Genomic DNA, 6,587 nt, shown 5'->3' with positions numbered 1-6,587 from the left:
TTCTTTCCTGCCTGACAGGTACATACATATCAAGGACACGTTGTATCTGTTCCTTGAAAAAGTTCCACATTTCCACGACATCCTTCCTTGACAGCCTATGCTCCCAATTTATGCTCCTCAGATGATGACTGACCTGCTAGGATACAGACAGACACAGACAGAGGATGATTGACCTGCTAGGATACAGACAGAGACAGAGGATGACTGACCTGCTAGGATATAGACAGACAGAGACAGAGGATGACTGACCTGCTAGGATACAGACAGACTATGACAGAGACAGAGAATGACTGATCTGCTAGGATACAGACAGACAGAGACAGAGGATGACTGACCTGCTAGGATATAGACAGACAGACAGAGACAGAGGATGACTGACCTGCTAGGATATAGACAGACAGAGACAGAGACAGAGGATGGCAGACCTGCTAGGATACAGAGAGACAGAGACAGAGGATGACTGACCTGCTAGGATACAGACAGAGACAGAGGATGACTGATCTGCTAGGATACAGATAAAGACAGAGACAGAGGATAACTGACCTGCTCGGATACAGACAGACAGAGGATAACTGACCTGCTAGGATACAGACAGACAGAGACAGAGGATGACTCTAGGATACAGACAGACAGAGACAGAGGATGACTGACCTGCTAGGCTACAGACAGAAGGGACACAGACAGAGGATGACTGACCTGCTAGGATTCTGACAGACAGAGACAGAGGATGACTGACCTGCTAGAAAACAGACTGACACAGACAGAGAATGACTGACCTGCTAGGATACAGACAGACAGAGACAGAGAATGACTGACCTGCTAGAAAACAGACTGACACAGACAGAGAATGACTGACCTGTTAGGATACAGACAGACAGACAGAGACAGAGGATGTCTGACCTGTTAGGATACAGACAGAAGGGACAGAGACAGAGGATGACTGACCTGCTAGGATACCGACAGACAGAGACAGAGGATGACTGACCTGCTAGGATTCTGACAGACAGAGACAGAGGATGACTGACCTGCTAGAAAACAGACTGACACAGACAGAGAATGACTGACCTGCTAGGATACAGACAGACAGAGACAGAGAATGACTGACCTGCTAGGATACAGACAGACGGGATAGAGACAGTGGATGACTCACCTGCTAGGATACAGACAGATAGGATAGAGACAGAGGATGACTGACCTGCTACGATACAGACAGACAGAGACAGAGGATGACTGACCTGCTAGGATACAGACAGAGACAGAGGATGACTGATCTGCTAGGATACAGATAAAGACAGAGACAGAGGATAACTGACCTGCTAGGATACAGACAGACAGAGGATAACTGACCTGCTAGGATACAGACAGACAGAGACAGAGGATGACTGACCTGCTAGGATACAGACAGACAGAGACAGAGACAGAGGACGACTGACCTGCTAGGATACAGACTGACAGACAGAGACAGAGGATGACTGACCTGCTAGGATACAGACAGACAGGATAGAGATAGAGGATGACTGACCTGCTAGGAAACAGACAGACAGAGACAGAGGATGACTGACCTGCTAGGATACAGACAGAAGGGACAGAGACAGAGGATGACTGACCTGCTAGGATACAGACAGACAGAGGCAGGGACAGTGACTGAGGATGACTAACCTGCTAGGATACAGACAGACAGAGACAGAGGATGACTGACCTGTTAGGATACAGACAGAAGGGACAGAGACAGAGGATGACTGACCTGCTAGGATACAGACAGACAGAGACAGAGAATGATTGACTTGCTAGGATACAGACAGACGGGATAGAGACAGTGGATGACTGACCTGCTAGGATACAGACAGACAGAGACAGAGGATGACTGACCTGCTAGGATACAGACAGAAGGGACAGAGACAGAGGATGACTGCCCTGCTAGGATACAGACAGACAGAGACAGAGGATGACTGACCTGCTAGGATACAGACAGACAGAGGCAGAGGATGACTGACCTGCTAGGATACAGACAGAAGGGACAGAGACAGAGGATGACTGACCTGCTAGGATACCGACAGACAGAGACAGAGGATGTCTGACCTGCTAGGATAAGACAGAAGGGACAGAGACAGAGGATGACTGACCTGCTAGGATACCGACAGACAGAAACAGAGAATGACTGACCTGCTAGGATACAGATAGACGGGATAGAGACAGAGGATGTCTGACCTGCTAGGATACAGACAGACAGCGACAGAGGATGTCTGACGTGCTAGGATACAGACAGACAGAGACAGAGGATGTCTGACGTGCTAGGATACAGACAGACAGAGACAGAGGATGTCTGATGTGCTAGGATACAGACAGACAGAGACAGAGGGTGACTGACCTGCTAGGATAGCCCAGGAGCCATCAACCTGACGATAAAGTACTCGGTCCCTGCCTGCTCCCCAGACCCCCGTCGCACCCACGGTGACGTGGAGCATACTTCCTGGGACTCTGAACCACGAATTGCTCCTTCTGGTGAAGACATTCCCTCCAAAATCCACGGCGTACACCTGGCCATTGCTCGCGTCGATCTGTTTCATCCGCCCCCTGATTTGTCTGCAGATGAGGCCTTGTGGATTAAGGAAAGAGAGAGATCGTTCACCAATAATGTTTTCACTTAGATTACTTGTCATGTGGAAACAGGCCCTTCGGCTCAACAAGTCCACACCGACCCTTTCCCCTTCGCCTAACACTACGGGCAATTTAGCATGGCCAATTCACCTAACCTGCACATTTTTGGACTGTGGGAGGAAACCCACCCAGACACGGGGAGAATATGCAAACACCACACAGTCAGTCGCCTGAGGCGGGAATTGAACCCGGGTCTCTGGAGCTGTGAGGCAGCAGAGCTAACCACTGAGCCACCGTGCCACCCACGCATAATGGGGAAGCATACCTCATGGATCATTCCCATGGGGCCCCGCAGATGAGAAACACACTCTCTGGCAGTTAGAAGATTGAACTAATCGAGGTTTCCAAACTACAAGGTGTGTCGGAAAAAAAGATTTCGGGATCGAAGAAAACTTGGAGTCTCACACTTCAGAGGCGAGTCCAAGCGTCGAAAGTGCGGATGCGTTGAACAGGAAGGTAGGCTAACATTTACGGGAGAAGGGAACAGAGGATTGTGATGGGGAGTTTCAATGTGGAAAGATGGGAGGGGGAATCTGGAAAGGTTGCATGGATTAGATGGGCCAAATGTCGTGTCTCCTAGCTGTGGCGCTATGTATATTTCGCCATTATTTACTTAAAAGTCTGCGATTTTGGATTTTGAATAAGTGGCATATGGGTTTTTCCATCTGTCTGAAGGGAATAAAGGGTAAAGATGGGGATTTTGGATAAGTAACAAGGGCAACAGGCAGGTGAGTAAGGCATTGACATGGACAAGTTGAGCAAAGTCACCCAACTCTCTAAATCCTGAATCGATTGTTCATTTGAGATCCCTGTAGATTTATAGAATGTTGGTATCTCGGGGGATAGGGGATGAAAAGGAATGTCTGAGGAGCTAGGAGGGTGGTGAATGTCAAACAGACTCGAGAGGCTGAATGGTCTCCCCTGTCCCTGAGCTCCGAGGGTCAGTCCAGGTCATTCTGTTGGATATTGTCTTCCGAATGCTCCAGGGCACAGATGTGGAGATCACTCTGTGCCTGAGAACACAGCAGTGAGGAAAATATCGCCCACCTCGGAACAAACTAGAGCGGGGTTTCACTGATAGGCAAATAAATCAAGGGGTTAGTTTCTGCCTCATGCAGAAATTACCCTCATCCCGTTCCCTGTTCAACTCTGAGGGGCTCTCTGTGAACGTCCAGAAGGAGGCAGACATCAGCACAGGCAGGCCCCAGAGGGTCATGGAGGGGTCAGGGAGAGGTCCGGGGGTTCAGGGATAGAGCCAGGGCATCAGGGATGTTAGGGAGGGGTTAGGAGGTCAGGGAAGGGTCAGAGAGGGTGAGGGAGGGGTCAGCGAGGGTGAGGTAGGGTTGGGGGCTAAGTGAGGGGTCAGTGAGGTTGAGTGAGGGGTCACTGAGTGGTGAGTGAGGGTTAGTGAGGATTCAGTGAGGGGTCAGTGAGTGGTCAGCGAGGGTGAGTGAGGGTCAGTGAGGGGTCAGTGAGGGGTCAGTGAGGGGTCAGTGAGGGGTCAGTGAGGGGTCAGTGAGGGGTCAGTGAGGGGTCAGTGAGGGGTCAGTGAGGGGTCAGTGAGGGGTCAGTGAGGGGTCAGTGAGGGGTCAGTGAGGGGTCAGTGAGGGGTCAGTGAGGGGTCAGTGAGGGGTCAGTGAGGGGTCAGTGAGGGGTCAGTGAGGGGTCAGTGAGGGGTCAGTGAGGGGTCAGTGAGGGGTCAGTGAGGGGTCAGTGAGGGGTCAGTGAGTGGTCAGTGAGGGTCAGTGAGTGGTCAGTGAGTGGTCAGTGAGGGGTCAGTGAGGGGTTAGTGAGGGGTCAGTGAGGGGTCAGTGAGGGGTCTGTGGGGGTCAGTGAGGGTGAGTGAGGGGTCAGTGAGGGGTCAGTGAGGGGTCAGTGAGGGGTCAGTGAGGGGTCAGTGAGGGGTCAGTGAGGGGTCAGTGAGGGGTCAGTGAGGGGTCAGTGAGGGGTCAGTGAGGGGTCAGTGAGGGGTCAGTGAGGGGTCAGTGAGGGGTCAGTGAGGGGTCAGTGAGGGGTCAGTGAGGGGTCAGTGAGGGGTCAGTGAGGGGTCAGTGAGGGGTCAGTGAGGGGTCAGTGAGGGGTCAGTGAGGGGTCAGTGAGGGGTCAGTGAGGGGTCAGTGAGTGGTCAGTGAGGGTCAGTGAGTGGTCAGTGAGGGGTCAGTGAGGGGTCAGTGAGGGGTCAGTGAGGGGTCAGTGAGGGGTCAGTGAGGGGTCAGTGAGGGGTCAGTGAGGGGTCAGTGAGGGGTCAGTGAGGGGTCAGTGAGGGGTCAGTGAGGGGTCAGTGAGGGGTCAGTGAGGGGTCAGTGAGGGGTCAGTGAGGGGTCAGTGAGGGGTCAGTGAGGGGTCAGTGAGGGGTCAGTGAGGGGTCAGTGAGGGGTCAGTGAGGGGTCAGTGAGGGGTCAGTGAGGGGTCAGTGAGGGGTCAGTGAGGGGTCAGTGAGGGGTCAGTGAGGGGTCAGTGAGGGGTCAGTGAGGGGTCAGTGAGGGGTCAGTGAGGGGTCAGTGAGGGGTCAGTGAGGGGTCAGTGAGGGGTCAGTGAGGGGTCAGTGATGGTCAGTGAGGGGTCAGTGAGTGGTCAGTGAGGGGTCAGTGAGGGGTCAGTGAGGGGTCAGTGAGGGGGGTTAGTGCGAATCTTCCCCTTTGATCCCACAGTTGAAGATATTCCTGTCGGAAATCAGGCACCATTCGGGATCCTACCCCCTTCAGTCACGTTAGCCCTCACTCCTTAACCCCCAGGGGATTGTAGCCCAGTCTGTCCAAGCCTCTCCTCACAGGACACCCCTCACTCCAGGTATCAATCCAGTTCCCTTCCTCTGAACCAGCTCCAACCCCTTCCTTATAGAAGGAGACTAAAACTGCAAAGAGTTTTAGGGATGTGGTCTCACCAATACCCCGCAGAACTGTACAGAACATGTGTACTTTAATGTCCAATTCCTCTCGTAATAAAGGATAACCTTTACATGCCAGCATCCTCACTCAGATCCTCCAGGCCAGGCCTACACTGAGCAAACAGGATGGTTTGGAACGACAGAGGATCAGGAAAGCCAGTCTGTCCACACCATAAAGATGAATAGCACAGAAACAGACCCTTCGGCCCAGCTTGTCCATGCCGACCCAGATTTCCCAACCCAATCTAGTTCCACCTGCCAGCACCCGGCCCATATCCCTCCAAACCCTTCCTATTCATATACCCATCCAGATGCCCCTTAAATGTTGTCATTGTACCAGCCTCCACCACATCCTCTGGCAGCTCATTCCATACACGTACCACCCTCTGCGTGAACTCATTGTACCTTATGTGAGAAACTAAGCTCACACACTTCAATAATTGCAGTCCGAGCCAAAATCTGAATCAGTAGTGTCCGTTATTTTACTCTTGCACAAGAGGGTGTGATGTCCAGGCAAGGGACACACACACACCAAATTCAATTAATACACAACATTTATATAATTTGGTTTCTTTTTTTTTCATTGTTCCTCCCCGTTGACATTTTCCACTTCCCTAAGACCGGCCCCCATTACTCCTGTTTATCTCTTGCCTTATCCGGCCTTGTCTGTGACAAAATGTTTATTTCTGGCCTCACAAGGCCGTTTGACCTCATCCCGCTGTAGGTCATTGTTAGGCATATCCCTTCTTCATCATTATCCACCCCCTCCATCTGTACCTTCCCCTGATCCTTATGACCCTTTTAATTGGGGTTTGTTCCTGTGTCTCTGTAAGAGTGGGGAAACAGATGTTTATAGCTACTGTTTGTCCAGGCGTATCTAGCTTAACTTCCTCCCCTCAAAGCATCTTATCTAGTCGCCTGTATTTCTACCATTGTTTTGCAGTCACGTTTCATTCTGGCATACAATTTTAGCTAATACAAAAACAATTATATATTTCCTCCACATAGTTTCTTGTTGACTCAGCTCTTGGCTGAAACAATT

At 51.4% G+C, this 6,587-nt stretch overlaps 1 long non-coding RNA gene across 2 annotated transcripts; it reads right to left on the bottom strand.

The window, feature by feature from the left end:
- Nucleotides 1–650: 650 nt before the first annotated feature.
- On the bottom strand, nt 651–2,593 carry LOC122546489. 2 transcript variants are annotated; one of them, XR_006310756.1, is made up of 3 exons: nt 1,995–2,593; nt 986–1,313; nt 651–696 (listed from the first exon to the last, which is right to left on the bottom strand). It is a non-coding gene; the product is annotated as an uncharacterized LOC122546489 (long non-coding RNA). The 2 variants fall into 2 exon arrangements; XR_006310755.1 differs by lacking the exon at nt 651–696 and adding an exon at nt 823–945.
- Between the last annotated feature and the right edge of the window lie 3,994 nt (nt 2,594–6,587).

This window comes from Chiloscyllium plagiosum, unplaced genomic scaffold (assembly GCF_004010195.1).
Source record: "Chiloscyllium plagiosum isolate BGI_BamShark_2017 unplaced genomic scaffold, ASM401019v2 scaf_90761, whole genome shotgun sequence".
Taxonomy (NCBI): domain Eukaryota; kingdom Metazoa; phylum Chordata; class Chondrichthyes; order Orectolobiformes; family Hemiscylliidae; genus Chiloscyllium; species Chiloscyllium plagiosum.
The sequence above is the reverse complement of the archived record's forward strand: the minus strand, read 5'-3'. Positions and strand labels throughout refer to the sequence as shown.